Raw genomic sequence first — 23,561 nt, 5'->3', positions numbered from 1 at the left:
TTTGTTTAGATCGTGTAGTCCACGCACATACGCATTTGTCATAGCTTTCTTTACGAGGACCAAGTTGGCGAGCCACTCTGGGTAGAAAATTTCTTGAATGAACTGGCCTCGAGGAGTTCGTCCGACCTCCTCGGCCGTGTCTGTTGTCGTTCTAGCGCGAAGCTTCGTTTTTTCTACTCCGGGCTTGTAGTTTGACTTGACCTGAAATCCGTGAACCATGACCTCGAGATCGATCCTAGGCATATCAGTAGGTGACCAGGCAAATACGTCCGTGTTGGACTAGAGAAACTCGATCAAGCGATCTCGCTCGTGAGGCTCAAGCGGAGCCGATCTGTACAGTCTGCTCTGGGTGATCTCTCTCAAAGGGATTTGAAAGGAGAAGCTCGCCAGGCTCTGCCCGTTGCTTGTTAAGCTCCGTCGCGTACCTCTAGAGTTTTGGTGGGCAATGCTTGGGCCGAGGCTTGAGCAAGATGACATTCAGTTGGTTGTTCTGCCCGACCTGGCGTTCCAATTGGTTGCTTGCTTTGAGAGTCGCCATGTAGCACTGTTGAGCCGCTGGCTTGATCTCCTCGAACTTTGCCGACCCCCTGTTCGGTGGGAATCATACCAGCAGGTGACAGGTCCGAGGCACGGCCTTGGGAGAGCGTTGAGTTCTGTCGGCCGAGGATAGCGTTGTAGGCCGAAGGCGTACGACTACCAGAAAGTCCGTCCTCACAGTACTCTCTCTAAGGACGAGCCTGACTGTGATAGGTAAGTTCACTATGCCTTCAACTGGGACTGAATCTTCGGGTGAATCCGACCAGCGGAGTATTCATTCTTCGGAGCTGGCTCTCCGTCATTCCCATTTTTGGAAAGCATCATGAAATAACACGTTCACTGAGCTTCCATTATCAACCAAAATGCGTTTTAACATCAAATTTATTTACAACCAGAGAAATGACCACAGCATCACAAAAAAAAAATTTTCTTCCGCTCATTCGGCTTTATGGGGAGTCTCAACTCCTTTCAGGTCTTCATCCGAGAACGAGATGGCCTCTGTCGTGCGTTGACGCTTTGGAGGGCTTTCTTCTGTGTAAGCTCTTCTGCCGAGCTTCCCCTTGATAGAGCCCATTTCTATGACATTGATGGTACCGGCAATGGATTGTTGTCATTTTGATTTCAGGCGGTGCGGCATTCTCGCTGGTGCTCTTTCGTCTCGCCGGTTCCGTATGAACCGGTTGAGTATTTGCGGCGAATGAGCGCTTCAATCTCATCTCGGAGCCGGAAGCACTCCTCGGTGTTGTGACCATCGGTGGAAGCGACAATACTTCCTAGAGCGTTGCCGAGCTTCTGAGTTCCGCATTGGTGGCGGCGGTTGGAGATAGCCTCAGCCTTCTATCTCCATGAGAATTCGGACCGAGTAGTAGTGAAGGAGAGTATAGTTTCGTACCTCCTGATGGTGTTCTCTGCCAAGCGTGGTGATCTCGGTCGGGGCCGCAGTCTCGGATGAGGCAGACTCCTCAATCGAGGCAGGTTCTTCTCGCGCGAGGTGATTGACTTCTTGGGCAGCCACGCTCCTCGCGATGTCTTTTTTGCCCCCTTTGAGGGCTACTCGGCGGGCGTCTCGCCGAGAAGCCATGGTTCTTCAGCCTTACATATTTTCGAGCTCGGCTAGCATCTCCGTAAAGTCGGCAGAAAATTTTTCTCGAGGGAGAAGAGGAACTTGTAAATCGAGCTTCCATCTTTAATGCCGACATGGCAATTGATTGATCGAGCTCGCGAACGTCCCAAGTGGCGGCAGTTGAAACGGTCATTGTAGTCTTTCAGAAATTCTCCTTCCTTTTGCTTGAGGTCGAGAAGAGAATCCGACGTTCGCCGCTGGCATCGGGCTGGCGGCAAAATTGGTCGCAAACTGTCTGCCAAACTGCTCGAAGGAGAGCACGGTAACTCGGCTTGAGCCTGGAGAACCAAAGTCGAGCCATTTCTTGAAGGGTTGCAGGGAAAGCCTTGCACAGTAGAGCCTCCGACGTTCTCCAGATGAGTCCAGGGGATCGGGTGATCCCGTTGTAGGATTCTATCTGGGGCATTTTGAATCTTGGTGAGACCGGCTCGTCCTCAATTAGGCAGAAGAAGGGCGACCTGGTAGTAAACTCGGGGTCGCCCTCACGCCTGATTCTTTGGTCCCGAAGGCGCCTCGATTCGCCGCTCGAGCTCTTCAACCTTCTTGTCGAGTTCTCCGCTTTAGGAGATCGCCACGGTGGTCTGTTCCGGTTCTGACTGACCCGGGATCGATTCAGCTTCCAAAGGCTGTGGTCTTTATCTTGGTTTTCCTTAGTGGCTCCCTCCAGAAAGACACCCGGGGTTGAACCTTGGTGACAACGTCGCTTTCTCCATTGTTGACCCTTGAAGAGTCATGGGATCTCAGCCTTGGAACACAGGTCCGTCTGGAAGGAGCGCCGATCAGATATGAACCTGCGGCGGCGGCATAGGAGGGGGCCTCCACGTGCTGCACGCCTTGGACTTCTGCTGCTAGTGCCTGAACTTGCTATACCAGCGTGTTGAATTGGCTCAGGCTGGATTTGAGGAACTTGACTCTACCGGAGGCCTTGGCGGCGAGTTCTGGACTGAGTGGCCAGGACTTGGCACGCGATGCCAAGAGCATTGGAGGCTCCTCTAGTCCTCAATCTCATGATCATGACTCGGTCCCTTCCTCTAGCGCCAATTGTTGCTAGAAATTGGACCTAGGGTGACCGCGGATCGAGGAGGAGGAGCGCGGATGGTTGTCTCCGGTGGACCTGCAGGAAGCCTGTGGCCGGGGTTCCGGCGTAAGCCCTCCATGTTTAAGTCAGAGAGGGGCTTTTAATGGAGAGAAGTTAAAGTATGGATGTTATTTTTTGGCCGGAGGGGGAAGAAGAAAGTCCCCTACCTAGAGCTCTCCCCCTTTTATAGGAGGGGGGTGTAGTGATTACCTTGTGATCGGACGTAAACGGCCCGAGATTTCGGGCTAGCTGGCGATCCGTTGAATCGTGTGTATTTAAATGTTGACAGCCGTTGAGGCAGAGATCGCATGATTTGATCCTGGATAAGGACTTGATTTTCTGGTGGTGCTGGGGGAGGTCTGCTTCTCCCTTTTGACTGATCTTCCTTGTCTTGAGTCGATCCGGCTTAACTCTACCGGGATCATGCCTGCCAAGGTCATGCGGAGATCGAGGACGTGAGGCTCTGGGGTCGTCGATGCCGAGACAGAGCGCTCTGAAGTCGGGGCACTCTGAGAGTATGCTTGTTGTTGTCACGTTCGTCATCAAGTGTCGGCGATTTGTCCATGTGCTGTTGAACGATCCATTTTTCCCCCAACAGGTTATATACTTCCTTTCCAATTTTATTCATCGTAATTTCAATACTGGGCATTCCTATGAAAGATATTTTTTACTATGATTTTCAAACACTGAGCATTTCTATGCAGAATATTCTCACTGATATTAACCCAGATTAAAGATTCCAACGAATATGTTATATGATCATTGTTGGAGCATTGTTCCAACATATATTAATGCTAAAAGATGACTGGTTTCCACAAAAAGAAATAAGAAATTTGTGAATGACCAAATACAATTTTAAATGAGAACAAGCCTTCTTGCTTTGGCACAATGAAGAGATAGAGAGATCTTATGCATTTTACAGTGGTGAGTTAAGAAAGAAACCCACATATATGAATTTGGTTTGATTAGCACAAGTCCAATTAAACTTACCCCTGCAGACTTGTAGGGGAATGGTATGAACACGGGCATGCATTAAGGCCTAAAAAGGATTAGAAATATAGCTGCTCCAGAAAACTTGAGTTGATAAATAAGGCAATAGCCAAATGTTTCTAATCAACAAAAAACTTTTTATAGGCTATACCAGTGCATCTGTTGGAAGATAGCAATATTCTAGATTAGCAAGTAAAAATTTTTTTAGAATGAAACTACTAGAAGATATCATAGCAGATATGACTTCAGTTGGAAAGGAAAATTCTTCAACCTAATTGGTTAGGAAAAAACAAGACACCTCACTGGAGTATTCTACCTTGTTTTCAAATGAAGGGTACTTTCAACCGAAAGGTGACAAGTTTACAGGCAAAATGTCATGTTATCATAAAGTAATTTGAGGTAGAATAACTCAATAGTCATCCATAAAGTCACGGCTGGATCTTTTATCTCATCATCTTAACTATTACAAATCTAAATAGGACAGTTCTATTCCTTTGAAAGAGGTTGCCAAAATAATAATACTGATGTTACATCTAGTCTGTGCATGAGCATTTATGACCACAGAATTTTGCCAGAATGAACTAGTAGCAGTTGACTTTGCTCATTTGATTATCACACGTCTTGCTGGTTTGACCTAACATCCTATGAAGGTCAGTAACACTTTCTTTAATTGGACTTCTTATGTAACTACCAATCAAGCATCATTCTTACAATATTAATTTCTCCTGGTCATTACATCCAAACAGCTCCTAGTAATCCTCAAAACAAAGGCATGCAAATTCATATACATAGTTTTATCAAAGCATGATTTACTAATCTAAACAACTAATTATTTATCAACACTAATCAAAAACAACCCTGCACTTCACAAATATCCATCAACTAATAAAGCTTAGTAACTGTAACAACTCAGGAACTTCCTCAAAAAGGCTAGCCGGAAGGTATTATTTGGGTTTTTTGATCTTATATAAGTACCCAAGATCTACCCAGTAATAACCGATGTGAGACTAAACACACGTCCGAATGAGTCCTCACATACTTTCCCCATTTAAGCCCTGGCGTCCTCATCAGGCTAAAAATTCAAATTCATTCAAATCTAATCACAAGCACCACGATTAGCCTGCGGTCAGCCTCAATGGATTTGTGCTGCAGTTCTCCAGTCCACATAAGCTATGGGTCGAATCCACTCTGATATTATTTGTAACAACTTAGGGGCTCACCCAAAAAGGTTAGTCTAAAGCTATTATTTGGGTTTCTTGATCTTCTATAAGTATCCAAGATCGGCCCAGCGAATAACTAGTGTGGAACTAAACACACGCCCGTACGGGTCTCCACAGTAACATTATTAAAATACAAAGACTGGTTAATGCTTAAATATTAATCATTACTACATCACTCTATCAAACCTAAAATATTTTTTTTGAGAAAGAACAAGTCTGAAATGTTAACAAAAAAAAAATGCTTAATAAATACTTAGTTTAAATTCTTTAAGATCTTTTAAAGCTCTCCCAACTTGCCAAACTTTATTATATGTCACTCTCAAACCCAATACCTTACTCAGTGACTTGTATTGCCATTTTTTAAGATCTGTCTTAATGTTGTCTTTTGGACTACCTGAAATGGTTTTCTTTTTGTTTTTTTTTAGGCTGAGCTGAAGGGATTAAAATCACAAATCATTAAGAAGCAAACCGGTTGCCACATTTTGTTATACTTAATGTGTTTTTAACTTCCTTTTTTCTTTTGCAAACGCTTGCAACATATTATCATTTGTACCTACGACCTCCTTAGTCCTGATGGATGTATGGTTTTCTTTTCCCTCTGAGTTTCAGGTCCAATGATCAAAGGTACAAATCAAGTGCTTGCTCTCAATGAGAACTCTCTTTCTCACTAGAGATCCTACACCGGTCCACCCTATACAGTAACAAAAATCAACCCCGTTTCCACAATAACCAGCTTAAATTTCTCGCCACACTCACAAAGCTATTTGCACCACAATTCCACATCTTGTCCTCCTAACCAAAACTCTACATCTAGAGTCAAGAAAATCAGAAAGTTAACAACTCCACGCATGCATCTAACCTTGAGCAAATCCTGAACATAATCTTTCTTTCAACTCTACCTTGAGCTCGAGAACTCGTAGAGCCTGCCGGTTGACGAGAAGATGATGAGGGCGACCTCGGCGTCGCAGAGGATCGAGAGCTCCTCCGCCTTCTTCAGCAGTCCCCTCCTCCTCTTGGAAAACATCACCTGCCTCGCCGCCTTGTTGTCTACCTTCCTTATCTGGATCTTCTCCCTCACCATGGATCCTAAAATGCACCAAGACTTTAAAATAATAATAATAATAATAATAACAATTAAAAAAAAGAGTAAAAGAAAAAAGAATAATAGCAGGAAGAAGAAGTAACGGAAGAGCACAAAAATAAATGGTGCTTTTTAGGGAAAAAAGAGCGCCAGGTTTCCAAATTAAGCCATGAATCAGAAACCCAGGATTTCCTCGGGGGAAGAAGAAAAGCAAATAATAAAAAAAAAGAGAGCAAGAGAGAGAAAGAAACCCACCAAACTAAGGTGGGTTAAGGCCGCGAGAGGAGGGGAGTTTTTGCTGAGACGGGACTTCTACGGAAAGCCAGGGCCAATAAAAAGGAGAGAAGAAGAGGAGGAGAGGGGGGGCGCGGAAGAGAATGGAAGACCCCTCTTTTATGGTAAAAATATACACCACCTCTCCTTTCCTTTCTTGCTTCCTTCCTTCTCCCCCGTTACTGCTGCAACCGCGACCGCCTGTCCGAATTAATGGTGGGTACGATGGCTAGTATTTCTTTCAGCATAAAAGAAACCCTTCTATGTGACGGATGATATGAAAAATAAGTGTTAGATTGGTCTTCCTTTACTTTGTGTTTTTTTTTTCGTGGTGCCCCGTTTTGGAGGTTCCTTCTCAGCTGTTGCGAACCATCTACGTTGCTCTAAGAAACTAGAAGGTTTTGTACGCGCATACGATGGCTTTATTTCTTGACACTACTCTATTTCCTTGATCGATCGGTGGTCCAAAGATGGTGAGATTTTTTGGTGTCCAAAGATGGTGAGATTTTTTGGTGGATGCCGTGGGATGGAGGTATTTAAGAAACCAGAAGGTTTTGTACGCACATTCGATGGTTTTATTTATTTACACTACTCTATTTCTTTGATTGGTGTCCGTACGTAGTGGGGCCCAGGGACCGTGACCAGTTGTTGCGTGGTACACGTTAATCGGGGAGCTCATTGAAATCCTTTCCCTAGTTCACCAAAAAGAAAACTTTTTCCATGCGGGAGACATATTGATAGTAAAGCTGAAAATGCATCGGGTCGACGTGCAATCTCATCCAACTCGATCCGGTCTAAATTTTAAAATTTGCATGTCCGAATTGAATCCTAAAATTGAACCAAATTATTTTGTAGATCGGATCAAAATTTACTGGTCAGATCCGGTCCGATCCAAATAGATTTAAAGAAAGAGAAAATAAAAAAGATATTTTTTTCCGATCATGATAGTATGGGAAATGCCAGCCAATGATGATCAGTAAAAGCTTTGTACCAAAAAAATAAAAATAAAAAAAAAGAGAAGAAAAAAAAGAAAAGGAGGAAAAGTCTTAAGGAGAGTAAGGTTCAAGCCAGAAAGGATGGCAACAAGCATAGGTTTACAGAATCCAAAGGAACCCCGGCCCGTCAGGATTCTCCCTCCATCTATTACACTGTTGATACCTCTAGTGTCTCGATAGCAGGCTCTTTTATTTTTTTTCCGTTTTTTGGTTTTTGTTTCTAAAGGGAGAAAGTGAGGGAACACTGGCCTAAATACGGGTCATGTGCATGTTTTCTGCAAGGGAATTGGAATTTGGAAGAAGGTCTGGGATTTTTTTTGCCCTCCACGGAGAGGCCAAGTTCCGTCCAATCAGTCATAAAGATAAAAAATAATGTGACATGAGATTTGACTTGTAGACCGACTTAGCCTGTAAGTCATGGGTCATCTGCTCTGACTGGAGGTCAATTGCAAGTCTTTCAAAATCATGGCGCACCCAGCACCTCGTAATTATCATATGACTACATTAAATTTATCCAAATCCTTTTCAAAAGCATTAAAAAAAAGGATAACATCCGGTCCGTACCTAAATCCAATCCAAATCCGGTCTAAATTTGGATTCGACTCGAATCCGACTCGAAACCGGATCCGACTCGAATCTGACTCAAACTTGACTCGGATCCGACTCGATCCGACCTGATCTTCAACCGAATCAGATCTGAGTCCAAAATTAGAACCCAAACAAAAAATCAGATCGAATTGGGACCACTTAGAATCCTATCCGGCACATTTACACTCCTAATTAATAGCGGATATGCCAAAATTCTAGGCCTGCAGACCATAGCATTGGTTAGAGAAATATAATGATCTATTCAAATTTAAAATTAGCAGCTCCTTTGAGGAAAAAAAAAAAAGGCTTTCGTAAAGGAAAAAAACGTGTGGAATTCAAAAAAAGAAGGTACGGATGTTTGAAATAGGATGATCAAGGATGATATAAATAAAAATCATAAAATAATTTTATTTAAATGTATCGTGATAATTCTATATGGCAGCAATTCTAAATTATCTCTCCAACCCAATCATGAGCTATCTGACCTTAAGATTGAGAATTCAAAATCATCCTAAAACAATGACCTTAAGCTCAAATTTTAAGATAAATATATTTATTAATCCAGCAAAAAAAATTATCACTATATCGTTAATATACTATATCAATATTATATATAATTCTATATATTATATTTATAAATATAGTATATTATAATATATTATTAATTATATTATTGTTATATTATGATTCGATAATAATGTTAAATTATAGTAGAAATATATTATGGTACTTTATATTTATATAATAAAATTCTTTAATATGTTACTTCTATTACTTTATTTTCCTAATCAAAATAAATATCAGTATTAAAAATTAATATATTATAAGTATAAATAAAAATATTTTTCTATAATAATAATTAATATATTTTTATAGAATTAATAATTTATAGGACTAATAAATATATTTTATAAAATATATTATTAATAAATATATTAATACTTTATTTATAATATATTTTATATGATTAATAAATATATTTTGATGAAATATATCAGGATAGTTTTATTATTGCATGGTTAATGATCATGGATTCTCATGAAATATCAAATAGATTACACATGAATACCTATAAATCTTTAATCACTGGAACATAGCATATCAAACATAATGATTTTAGATTATTGAGATTAAATTATTCCAATATAAGGATCATCAATGATCTAAGATCATCTGCAGATCCCATTTCGATCTCCAATGCCACCATAAGGCTATCTTGAATTGCTTCGGAGCTAAGTAGAGTGCATTTACCAATCAACATCTACTTTTTAATCAATTAAATATAAAACTAAAAAATGTTGTTTAGTTGTTGTTTACTTAATCAGCCCTCCTGCTAATATGGCAAAATGATGCAGGGAAGCATGAAAGTTGGTTTTACAAGCCCAACTGAATCTGAGAAATAGAAGCTCAGATCATAGGCTAAGCGTTGAATCCCAAAAATGGCTGTTTGCTAGTTCGAAATAGAGCAAGAAACACAGCGGTGAAGAAGATCAACCTCTCATTGAACCTGGTTCGAGGATTCAGAAAACAGGGGATACAAGTGCTCAAAAAAATAGAGCTTTCATTCCTTTCAATGGCGGCTGAAAAAAATCAGAATAACAAGAAGAAGAGCACGACTCTTCTAGCAATCTTTTTATAGGATTACAAACTCACCCTAAACTTAAACAATGGGACCCAACACAAAGCAAATCCTAACTTAACAAGGACTCCTAATCCCAACTAAATTCAGACCCAAAACATGACTAAATTTAACAATTAAACAAAGACTCTAAACCGGCTTGATTAAACCAGAATTCAGAAGCAAACTAATCTGATTCGACTCTCCTGGAGCATGGGATTAATCTCTCCTTGAGTGAGATTGATCCAAACACCCCCACAGAGAAGAGGAATCAAGGCTTCAGGGCTGCAATGTCCTCGCTCAACTCCCCTATTCCATGGCTCTATTCCGTGGAAGGAACCAGTCCTGCATCAGTCTCCTCCACTTGGGAACAACTCGCCCTCAAGTTCATGTTTGGATATAGCTGCTCTTCAAGGTCATGGTACTCATGAATATCAGCAACATTAAAAGTCTTCAAAATCTCCATATCATCCGGTAGATCAATTACATATGCATTGTTATTGACCTTCTTCAAAATCTTGTACAGACCATACTTCCTTGGCTTCCATTTGCTATAAGTTTCTACTGGAAACCTCTCCTTGCGCAGAAAAACCATCACCATGTCTCCTTCTCGAAACTCCTTGTGCCTCCGATGTTTGTCCACCTTTGCCTTGTACTTAACATTCACGTCCTCTAGGCGCTTCTTCACTTCCAATTGTATAGTTTGCATTTTTTCTGCCCGATTTTCTGCTGCCACACTTTTTTCAGGAAATTTCGGTAGACGCGCTAAATCCAAAGCATGCTTTGGTGCCTTTGAATAGACAATGGAGAATGGCAATCTTCCAATTCCACTATGAACAGCATTGTCGTAAGCAAACTCAGCTTGGGCCAAGGCATGATCCTAATGCTTTGGGTTGCTTCCACAGATACAACGAATCAAATTACCAAGTGTTCTATTAATCACTTCCGTCTACCCATCAGTCTAAGGATGTGCGTGCTGCTAAATTTTAGTGAAGTGTCGAACATTCGCCATAAAGTAAGCCAAAAATGACTTAAAAATTTAGAATCTTGATCTGATGTTATGGATTGTAGTACTCCATGCAAACGAACAAACTCTCAAAAGAACAACCTTGCAATGTGGTATGTATCTGATGTCTTTTTGCAAGGGATGAAATGCGCCATTTTGGAGAACCTATCCACAACTACAAAGACTGAATCTACACCTCTTTGGGTTCGGGGAAGCCCCAACACAAAGTCCATCGGCAGATCCTCCCAAATAGCATTCGGCACAGGTAAAATCATGTAGAGACCAGTGTTTTGCGACTGCCCCTTCGCTATTTGACAAATATAGCACCTCTGAATAAACTTCTCAATATCTTCACAGCTACAACCAATGATATCTTTCCATAAGACTGGCAATGGTCTTGTCCCGACCCATATGTCTACTAAGACCACCACCATAAAGGTCTCTAATCAGCTTCTCTCGCAACGATGATCTAAAAATACATAAGAAATTTCTCCGGAACAAGTAGCCATCCTGAATGTGGAAATCTTCCATTGCTTGATGACTTGTACACTTCTCCCACGTATCCTGAAAGTCTTTATCCTCTGCATATAGCTCCTTCAAGCATTCAAATTCCACAACCTTTGTTCGCATTGCAGTCAGCAAGGCACTATGACAGCTCAGTGCATCGGCCACCCGATTCTATTGCCCAGATTGATGTTTCAACACAAAAGCAAATTTCTACAACAAGCTCACCCAGTGGACATGCATTCGATTCAAATTGTTTTGGCTATTTATGTACTTTAAAGCTTGGTGGCCGATGTACAGGATAAACTCTTTCTGAAAAAGGTAATGCTCCCAATGCTTCAACACACGGATGATGTCATAAAATTCCAACTCATATGTCATCCACTTCTGCCGTGCCTCACTAAGTTTCTCACTGAAGTACTCCACGGGCCATCCTTCTTGGGTTAAAACAGCCCCTATGCCGATCACAGAAGCGTCACATTCCACTTCAAATAGCTTCTCAAAATTTGGTAATGCTAGTACTAGTGCAGAGGTCAGCTTCTCTTTTATCAACTCAAAACTTGCTTGCTGCTGCTCCCCCATTGAAATCGGCACTTCTTCATGCATTCGGTGATGGGAGCGACGATGGTGCTGAAGTTTCGGATGAAACATCAATAGAACGTCGCTAACATATGAAAACTGAGAACTTGGCTAACATTTGTAGGAGTTGGCCACTCTCGTATTGCCTTCACTTTTTCCTCATCAACATGTATACCATCAGCCCCAACAACAAATCCCAGGAACACCAAGCGTGTAGTAACAAAATGGCACTTCTTAAGATTAACAAACAACTGATTTTTCCGTAAAGCAAGCAAAACCGCCCACAAGTATTCCTTATGCTCAATTTCATTGAGACTATAGATCAAAATATCATCAAAGTAGACGATGACGAATTTTTCAATAAATGATTTTAGTACCTGGTTCATTATCCTCATTAGGGTGCTTGGTGCATCTGATAGGCCAAAAGATATGACCATCCACTCGTACAGCCCGTCCTTCGTCTTGAACGCCATCTTTCATTCATCATCAGGACGAATCCGGATCCGATGGTAGCCGCTCCGTAGGTCAATTTTGGAGAAGACTTTTGCTCCTTCTAGCATGTCGAGCATTGATATGGAAAAATGGTATTTTACTATTATCCTGTTGATCGCACAACTGTCCACACACATGCGCCAACTTCCATCCTTTTTCAGCATCAATAGTGCAGGCACCGCGCGGGGACTCATGCTCTTCCGAATCAGCCCCTTCTTGATCAAATTTTCAACTTGTTGCTGCAGAATTTTGCTCTCCTTAGGACTCATGCAATAATGAGGTGGATTGGGGAGACTTGCACCAGGAATCAAATCAATATGGTGCTGAATATCTCGCATAGGAGGCAGCCCACTCGGTAACTCTGCAGGGGTGATATCTTTGAACTCCGTCAACAACTTCTTGAACTCCTCGGGTACCTGCTGCATGATAGGCATCTCCGACCCCTTAACAATCAGCACCATAATCTCTTCAGCCCCTTGAGATCCGCCATGAACTGCACACTAGAAACTGTAAGGAAGGACCTCCCCTCCACTTGAGAAGTTTTGGGGGTAGGCTCCTCTTTCATAGGCACCAGCAGAATTTTTCTACCTTGCCATCGGAACAAGTATGTGTTGTCTCGGTCCTTAAATGTAACATCCGTATCATGCTGCCATGGACGCCCAAGTAGAACATAGCATGCATCCATATCTACCATATCGCACACTACTTCATCCTTGTAGTACCGCCCGATGGACAATGGCACCCTACATACCTTTTCTACTCTTGTTTCAGCACCTTTCTTAATCCATCCAATCTTGTAAAGAGATGGATGCCTGTCTTTAATCCCATCGCACGAACCAATGCAAAAGAAACAATATTTTTGCTGCTGCTGCTGTCAATAATCACATTACACACAGTTTTGTTGATGGTGCAATGGGGTTTCGAAATGGGTTATGGCATTGCGATTCCTCTTCATTTCTTGGGGCAAACATAATTCGTTGAACCACGAAGGAGGCCAAAACTCCCTGATCCGGCGTCGTCACCTCAATGTCTTCATCATCGGTCCACTCCTTTTCATGCTCTTCCTCCTCATACGACATTTCTTCTCCATTCTCAGCTTCAACCACATTGATTGATCGCCACTTTGGACATTTGTTAGTCCGATGCCCAACCTCCTGACACCTGTAACATTTTATAGGCATTGGCTTCTCATAGGGATTGCTACTACCTTTTGGGGCCATTTGCGGTTTGCTGAAATTTTCGGCTCCTCTTGACGTCATCATCGGTGGTGGTTGGCTCGAGGTGGCCGCTCCGTCAACAGCCTTCTGCTTTGCTATGGTAGAGCGCAAGGAAGATGCTCGATTCATAGGCTGAAACTGATACACCTTCCATGATGTCTGCGCCTCGAGTTTTAAGGCCAAACTCGTCGCTTCAGATAGGCTCCATATCGAATGTAGATCCACCTGATCTCGGATCGCCGGTTTCAATCCCCCGATGTACCTGGCCACTTGCGGATTTTTCGTTTCTGACAGATTGTTACGGGCGTTAAAACGGTTGAACTCGTACTCGATCATCATCCTGGGACCCTGTCAATAATTATGATACAGATGGTAGAGTACCTGCTCGTAGTCGGGGGGGAGGAAGCGACCTCGCAGATGCTGCTTCATCTTCCTCCAGGTAAAGATCTGCATTTTTCTTATCGCAGATGATTGTGTTATAGTTGCTCCCACCATGCGGAGGCTCCACCCCTCAACTTGTAGGCAACCAACTTCACCTTCTTCTGATTTGGAATCTCCATAAAATCGAAAAAAATTTCCAGCTCAGCCAGCCAATCCAGGAAGCCTACAATCTGGAGGTTGCCGCCGAAAGCAGGGATATCCACATTCAGCCTGAAATCAGAGGCGCCACGGTCTCCTCTTTCAGGCTGGTAGCTTGCTGGTTCTGGGTCCCGGCATCGATGCCACCTGTCGAAGTCGTCGTAGACCCCTTCTCTGTCAGGGGATCATCAGTTCCATCCGCCACCTACATGCCTGCATTCAATCTTGTTCGGGGTTTCTCCTCGGGCGGAGGCCATCGAACTCGAAGAAGGCTGGTTCTTCTTCTTCTTCTTCGGACAATTCCATGAGGGCCTGCTGCCTACACCAGTGGGGAAGATCTCGTGCTGGTGCTGGTGGACCACGAGGGAAAGCCTCGCCAGCCGGCACCCATTTTCAGTTGAGACCTCCATTGCTTTCGATCCTCAGCTCCTGAAGCGCATGCTGGATATCTCGCACAGCACCTTCAAGGCCTCGAACCGCTGCCCAAAGGGCCGACACCATGTGATCACCGTCGACGGGGTGAACACTTGCGATGCTGTCATCCGCCATCAAAACAGGAGAAGCCTGCTCTGATACCAAATGATGCAAGGAAGAGTGGAAGTTGGATTCACAAGTCCGGTTGAATCTGAGGAACAGAAACTTAGATCGTGGGCTAAGCTTTGAATCCTAAAAGTGGCTATTTGCTGGCTCCAAGTGGTAAGGCGGGGGACTGCAAATCCTTTATCCCCAGTTCAAATCTGGGTGTCGCCTGATCAATAAAAAACTTTGAATTTATTATTCTGCTGATCTAACTCGACAAATTCTTGCCCCGCAAGAAGCAGAGGCAAACGACTAGGTGAAACAAAGCAAGAAACACCGCGATGAAGAAAATCAAACCTCCTGTGTAGAACCTGGTTCAAGGATTCAGAAAACAGAGGATTCAAGTGCTCAAAAAAACTGAGCTTTCATTTCTTTCAATGGTGACTGAAAAAATCTAGAATAACAAGAAGAAGAGCATGACTCTTCTAGCAATCCTTTTATAGGATCACAAACTCACCCTAAATCTAAACAATGGGACCCAACACAAAGCAAAACCTAAATCAACAAGGACTCCTAATCCCAACTAAATTCAGACCCAAGAATATGATTAAATTTAACAATTAAACAAAGACCCTAAACCGCCTTGATTAAACCAAAATTCAGAAGCAAACTAATCTGATTCGACTCTCCGGGAGCGTGGGATTGATCTCTCCTTGAGTGAGATTGATCCAAATATCCCTATAGAGAAGAGGAATCAAGGCTTCATGGCTGCAATGTCCTCATTCAACTCCCCTGTTCCACGGCTCTGTTCCGTGGAAGGAACCAATTCCTGCATCACAAAAGTACCGTTTGGTTGAAAAATATACGAAAAATTACTTTCCCATCCTTCCGAAGACTCCTCTGTAACAAAAAATCCTTGTTGATTAAATCTAAAATATCAAGTCCAGAGACCTTCCAAACTATAATTCTCGATCCCGAGCCCCTTTTATTTTAAAATAAGATACCAAAAATGCCCCGCCCCTCCTGATCTTCTATCCCCCTGAAGAAGTAGAAGAAGAAGAAAACGGCCAGCCACGGCCGCCGTTGACCACAGCCCGCCCCCTCCCGAGCCCCCTTCCGTGGCCGCCTTGGGCCCCGGCTCGCCCCCTCCCGAGCCCCCCCCACTCCCGCGGCCACGCTGCCAGGAATGCCTCCGCCCCCACGGTGGGAAGGGGCCGAAGAAGAGGAAGAAGGGCACCTTCCCAGGACCTGCGGCTATCGCCGGCCACAGCCCGCCCTCCTCCAGCGTCCGTCGCGACCCGGCCCCTTTCTGGCGCCGTTGGCCTCGCGGGAGGAGAGGAGTTCTCCGCTGGCTAGCCGCAGCGGCCGCAGGCGCCATGGTTATCGCCGGCAGCGGCCCGGCCCCCTTCCGGGGCCCCTTTCTGCAGCTGCCACGGCCCGGTCCCCTTCCGACGCCACCAGCTCGCGGAAGGAGAAGAAAGAAGAAAGAAGAAGGTAAAAAGAGAAGAAAAATGAAAAGAAAAAGAAAAAGAAAGAAAAAGAATAAAAGAAAAGAAAAAACAAGAAAAAAAATAAAAATAAAGTTAAATCATCTTGGAACACAGTTAAATAAGTTTGGAACACACTTAATCTACCCTGGCACACAGCTAAATTATCTCGGCACACAGTTAGATAAGCTTGGAACACACTTAATCCATCCTGGCATACAGTTAAATCATCTCGGCACAAAGTTAAATAAACTTGGAACACACTTAATCTAGCCTGGTACATAGTTAAATCATCTCGGCACACAGTTAAATAAGCTTGGAACATATAGCCTGGCATAGAGTTAAATTATCTCGGAACACAGTTAAATCATCTTGGTACACAGTTAAATAATCTTGGAACATACTTAATCTAGCCTGGCATAGAGTTAAATTATCTCGGAATATACTTAAATCATCCCGACATACAGTTAAATAAGCTTGGAACACACTTAATCTAGCCTGGCATAGAGTTAAATTATCTCGGAATACAGTTAAATCATTATAGAACACAGTTAAATAAGCTTGGAACACACTTAATCTAGCCTGTCATAGAGTTAAATTATCTCGAAACACAGTTAAATCATCCCGGCACACAGTTAAATCATTCCAGCACATAATTAAATAAGCTTGGAACATACTTAATCTAGCCTGGAATAGAGTTAAATTATCTCGAAACACAGTTAAATCATCCCAGAACACAGTTAAATCATCCCGACACACGGTTAAATAAGCTTGGAAAACATTTAATCTACCCTAGCACACAATTAAATCATCTCGGCATACAGTTAAATAAGCTTGGAAGATACTTAATCTAGCCAGGCACATAGTTAAATCTGATGACCCAAAGATTGATTCATAGATTGATTTTGATGATCACAAAATCTTGAAGTATAGATACTAATGTTTATGTTGCAAGGAGAAAGATATTTATTTTGCAAGGAACATAGCAAGTTGGGAGAACACAAGAAGGTCTCCAAAGCTCTCAAGTTGGAAGAAAGCTACAATTTATTGGCCCAAGCTTAAAGTTCAAAGGATTCAAATTGGAGGAGTAAAATCAAAGAAAAAATTCAAAAGAATAGTCTTCGAGTCGACTCCTGAGGAATTCGAGTCGACTCCAATGTTTACCGAGTCGACTCCGGGGAAGTATGAGTCGACTCCTAGGAGTCACAGGCAGAAAAGTCAGAGAGCAGTTTTCGGATCTGAGATTCGAGTCGACTCCAGTGGAACGCGAGTCGACTCCGATGGTTGGTAGGTCGACTCCAAAGAAAGCAAGAGTCGACTCTCAGCGGAACACAAGGAAAAAGTCAGAGAGCATTTTTGGGACTCTGAGATTCGAGTCGACTCCCGCATTGCACGAGTCGACTCCGAGACTCCGCGACCATCAACAGACAGAAAACCAAGTTACTGCCTCTGAAATTCGAGTCGACTCCCAGACAGCTCGAGTCGACTCCAAGGCAGCGCTACACCAAGATGGCAGAAGGCCGTGTTTCGCAAACTGAGAGCCGAGTCGACTCCAAGGAAGTTCGAGTCGACTCCAAGACTGGACGAGCCAAAAGACAGAGGATCGGGAGTTCGGGCTCTGAGATTCGAGTCGACTCCCAGGACAGTCGAGTCGACTCGAGAGGACAAAATTCAAAATTGGATCCACGGACTTCAGTGGATGAGCCGACTCCGAAATTGCCAAGTCAGCTCCAGAAGTTGGCGAGTCGACTCCAGGTTAAGACGAGTCGACTTCCAGTCGAGGCAAGCACATTAATTCAAATTTGGAACAGTGGGCGAGTCGTCTCCGGTAAAACACGAGCCGACTCCTGCAACAGGCGAGCCGACTCCTGATCGCGCGAGTCGACTCCGATCCCAACGGTCATATTGTCAGGAGGTGCAGACTGGTTCCAACGGCTCTATTTTTGTCTCTAACGGCTATATTCTTGTTTCCACGTTATCAAAAGCTATAAAAACAAGAAGAGAGCTAGGAGAGAACTTATGGAAGTGGGAGAGATCATCTAGGAAAGAGATCTCAAAGAGATTGCAAAGGAAATCTCCCACAAGCACAAAAGGGCCATCCAAAACGAAATAGAGAGAAGAAGAGCATCCAAGTGAATCCGAAAGCTTCCTCTCCATCCGTGTGCTGCCTCGGGGATCCTCTACTTCATGCCAAATCAGAGGAGGATCAAGTAAAGAAGAAGCCGAGCTCCTTCATCTTCAAAACTCGTTTGAGGGCTTCTCTTTACTCTATTTGTTTATATTGTCATATCTGCTTGCTTAAGAAGCTTTGATTTGTTTTTATTCTTTGTTTTAATATCTTGTAACTTGATTCAATCAAGGGATTGAATCAAGGGGTTAAAGGTTTGTTGGTGAGCTAAAGGGAAAACCAACGGTGTAAGGTTTGTTGGTGAGCCAAAGGGAAAACCAACGGGATTAAGGTTTGTTGGTGAGCCGAGGGTAAAACCAACGTGTAAGGGTTTGATTGTGAGCCCGGAAAAACAATCGGGGTTGGTTCTAGTCGGTGAGCCTGGAAAAACCGACCGAGTTCGTTGTGCGCTCGTAAAACAACAAGTTGGGTTGTGAGCTTGTAAAACAACCGACTGTAATCTGTAGGATTATAGTGAAATTCCCAAGAAGTCTTGGGGAGTGGATGTAGGTGCTGGGGTGCACCGAACCACTATATGTTTGCTGTGTTTGTAATGTTTTTTGTCATTATCTAACTCACACACTTACTCACTTAGATAAATTGCTTGCTTAACTATTATCCGCGAATTCTTTAGTTGCAAGCATACTCAATCAAGTCACATTCTATACATCAAACTGTCGCTAAGTTTAACTTTCACTGCGCATATATACAACTTAGCATAATTAATCAAAAAGTGCTAGAAGTAGCTTAAAAGTTTTAAAAGACCCAATTCACCCCCCCTCTTGGGTTGTATCTACTGGGCAACAAGTGGTATCAGAGCAGGTGCTCAAATATTATTTGTAGTCTTAACCGACTAGAGCCAAAGATCATGACAACTCAAATAGATAGTTTTCTAGGAGAAGGACAATCAATTGATACACCTCCACTGTTTGATGGTATAAACTACCCACATTGGAAAATACGCATGCGCATTTTCATTCAATCACAAAACTATTATCTATGGAAAATCATAATAAATGACCTTCACACACTCTCTCATATTAATGAGAAGGACTTAGCACAATTAAATGCTAATGCTATGAACATATTATATTGTGCTATTCAAGAAACAAAGTTTAATGAAATTTCTGCATGCCTATCTGCTAAGGAGATCTGGGATACTTTAGAAAATATTTATGATAAATCTCAGATTAGCTCTCATATGCTTTAATTATATACTAACAATGAGACTGCAGAAAAAGGTGATGAATCTCTCTCAGTCGAGTCGACTCCAAGTAGCTCAGAGTCGACTCCCAAGTTAGTCGAGTCGACTCCAATAAGGTCTGAGTCGACTCCGAGGCAAATCAGCTTCCTAAAGACAAAGAAGAAAAGAAAGCAAGAAGAATGGAAGAAAGAGGTAAAGCGCAAGAAAGCCTTGACCAAGAGAAAGTCAGACAAGGAATTGAAAGTTAGGAGCAACAATGAACTACAAGAGGTAACTAACTTATGTCTTATGGTACAAGAAGATAAAGTAGAATCTGAATCTAATCTTACACCAAATGACTTTCATGAAAAATATTCTTATGATGAACTTTTAAATGCTTTTCATGATTTGTATAGTGAATGTAGAAAATTAGCTAGGAAAAATAAAAATCTTAAAAAGCTAAATTTGGAAATTTCAAAAGAAAGAAATTCTATTACTGAAATACAAGACAAATTAAATTTTGAAAATAAAAGTTTAAGGTCATTTTCAGAAGAATTGATTCAGAAAAATCATAGCTTAATTAAAGAAAATCAAAACTTAAGTAAAGAAATTAATCAATTAAAATCTTTTATTAACAAATTCACCGTAAGCTCAGAACGATTAAAAATGATGTTTGAAAGCCAATATGTTGCTTGTGATAAATCAAAACTTGGCTTGATTCCTTTACTTAACAATAAATCTCTAGAGAAAAAGGTTATCAATTCATCAAGCAAACCATTAAATAAGATAAGTTATTTCAAAAATAAAAAGGATGGGAATAACAACTTTACCTATCGTTCTAGTATAATTAAATCAAATGGTAAAGTTATTACTATTAAACAGATATGGGTTCCAAAAGGAACCATATGTCCTAACTCTCAAGGACTCAAGCAAGCTTGGGTACCCAAAATGAGAAAATGAGGATGTACACATAGGTGTACCAAGATACCCATGGAACAAAAGAAACTTAAAATATACTTATGAAAAGTTATTAACAAAAATCAGTAATCCTTGCATCTCATCATTATTTTTGCTTAGTATTTGATATGAATTGCTAGTAGTGATCAATTTTGTGATATAGAAAATACTTTTGGAAATATGATCAAATCACTTCATAGTATACTTTACTCACTATTGGATAAGTTGCAAAATGATTAATTTATTAAGAATAATTCTATGAATTCTCTATATGCTTGATTGAGAGTTTTTATCCATGGCATTATTGTTTATTGATCATAGATATGATAATGTGTACTTGGTATGTTTTTAAATATATGCATTATGAATACCAAGATTAAAGAAACCATCTTTAGCATACAAAATCAACTCATGCTAGTATATACTTAATCTCAAAAGACCTTGCCATTGGCTTACTTAAATTATCTTCTTAAAGGTCAAAGTTTTGCTATGCATGCTAACTAAGGAAATAACCAAAAATCATTTCTAAATCTAAAGATGTTGTTTCCATCTCTAAGTTTTCAAAAGCTTACAGTGGATTTGTTCTTGGAAAATAAACTTGAAAATATTTTCTGTATTTGCTGAATCTTGTAAAAGTGTTTCAAATGATAAAGGTTTCCTAACTGTGAAGTCATGGCACAGTGTTGAAAACCAAAATTCTGATAAAGTTTATGCAGAAATTAACTATTTCAGCACCAAGAACATCTTAAGTAAAATAGGGGTAATAGAATTCTTGAAGAAATGAAAAAGACAATTGTGTATGATAGTCATCTACTTAAATGATTTTTAAAAAGCTATCATCACTGCTTGTCATACATATGATTTCTATTAGATCTATTTTAGATGAAAACTCCTTTTGATCTTCTGAAAAATGGAAAATGAACCATTGCATATCTTTCATATTTTTCAGTCGTACATGTTATGCTTGATATGTTCTTATGAAAAATAATGCCAAATCTGATAGAGATATGTCTATCCTTGGATATCATTCATCAAGCAATGCATATAGAATATTCAATGAAAAGATTTTAGTTGCAAAAATATCAAGTCGTCTTATTCTCTATGAGACTAATGATTTACTGTCAAGATACTAAGATCAAATTATATATGGTTAATCTTTTACATATAACAATCTGAAAACTTGTTAATAATTATAACAAAATTGAGTTTTTTCAGAAATGCACTTAATGAAGAAAAATTGATAACTACTAAAAGACTGAATCAAGAAAAGATGAAATAGATCTTGATTCTTGCATGATTAAAAGTAAAGATCACCACTATCATTTGCTTGACTCATGAGCTTTATATTCTGTCAAATGAATGTGTAGAATTCACTCCTATGTGGTTATTTCATTAAAAAATAGATCTATGTTAAATAACCACCATATTTAAAAATTACACATTACATATATGATAAAGCAATATGTGATTTAAAACAAGCATCAAAAGCTTGATATATAAAAGCTTAGGTAACCTTGTTGATAGAAAGTAATAGTGATAAATCTATGCATCAAAAAGAAGAATCTATGATATCTTGCTTGCTCATAGCACACATTGATGGCATCATTTTTGTTCTACCAATGAAAATTTATATGAATAGTTATATTGCAAGGTGAGTTTGAAATATGATGAATGAATTAACATCTTCTCTCAAACTCCAAATTAAGACAAACAGGAAAGGGGATCTTCATTGACCAACGTTAGTCCACAAGAAAACTCTTATAGAAGATTAGCATGAAGAAGGTATATCTATGACCCCATCTTGTAGAATTCGAAAAAGATGAGAAAAGTAGATCTATTGTGTTAAAGCTGTATTGAAACATGATAGAATAATTATTTTATCATACAGCTAGTAGACCAGATTGTACGCTCATTATGTGACCGTGTGCAAGACTTCAATCTAATTTTAATGAATCATATTTTATTAATAACCAATAAATCATAATCTGAATTTTGATAGAAACAAACGGTTAAGATAAATTGATTAAAACTTAGTTAACATATCTTACAGATAATTATCTTAAGCAAATAGAATCTAAACTAAATTGATTTGATCTTGATAAATCTATCTATTGCCTCACATGCTTGAACTATCTTTCTATCTCTTTAGTTCAAGTGATATGTGCTTGCTAATATTTAGGCAATCTCTTGAGTAAAGTGACTCAACATGCAACTATTGTCATATCTTATATTGAGTCATCTAATTAAAAAATATATATATGTTGGATGAATGCTTTGTATCTTAAAGAAACTAATGACCTTCCTCCAAGAAAGAAAAATGAGAAATTTCAACTTGAAGGATATCTTCATGTAAGATACACTAAACATTCACATGCAAACAAGAGAGAGGATCTTCTTCAGCCAAAAGTTCACACATAAGAAATCTAGTTTGGCTTGAAGAACATATAATGAATAGGTAATTTTAGATACCTTTCTCACAAATTAATTGAGCAAAGTCAGTAACTTAAATCTTATTATGGCATGATTAAATTCTTTAATTATTAATTTTTGATATCATGTTTATATGTGTATTGACTGACTTATACTTTTAGAAATTATTTCATGGTTTGCCCAAACTAAAATATATCTTTGCCTATGTCATAACCATGAAATACACAAGTATATGCTTAAAATGTTGATGTAAAATAACTTGTGAGAAGTTATGAATCCTTGAGCATAATGAAAATGTTGTTTGCATGATATACATATATATGATACGTAAGATTAATTCTCTATTCTGCTCTCTCATGAAAATTACTTGAGAATAACAAAAAGAGAGAGATAAAGAAAAGAAAATGGATATTATTCAAGAGAAGTAAAATCCAAGTAGAGGCAAACACTTCAACCTTAAGGAAAAGCAAAACAAACTTAATATATTCGACACATTTGTGAGACTTGTGTGAGCATTCTTTTGGAAGGGATAAAATCCATAATTAATTACACTTAAACAGGGAGGTTTTGAAGTAAACATTTTAACCTTTCTATATTGCTCATCATAGGGATGGTGCCAATGGGGAGGCTAGTGGTAGTACCCGGCACTATTTGACCCAACTATTCGGTGTAGGGCATATTAGGGACGGCACAAGAGGGAGGCTAGTGGTAGTACCTCGTGCCCCTTCCCAACTCCACCGGATAGGGAGCAAATAGAGTATAGAGCATAAGAAAGTAAAAATGAAAGACAAAGTAAATGAAAGTATATAAGAAGAATCAAGTTTTTTTTTATCACTTGAAAACATAATTTAAGGATGAAATCAATGCAAGATAATATTTAAATAGGAGGAGTTTATTTGAAAAGAATTGATTTTGATCCTTGACATGCTTGTTCTTAT

The sequence above is a fragment of the Phoenix dactylifera genome, unplaced genomic scaffold (genome assembly GCF_009389715.1).
Source record: "Phoenix dactylifera cultivar Barhee BC4 unplaced genomic scaffold, palm_55x_up_171113_PBpolish2nd_filt_p 000802F, whole genome shotgun sequence".
Taxonomy (NCBI): Eukaryota; Viridiplantae; Streptophyta; class Magnoliopsida; order Arecales; family Arecaceae; genus Phoenix; species Phoenix dactylifera.
Note: the sequence above shows the minus strand (reverse complement) of the source record.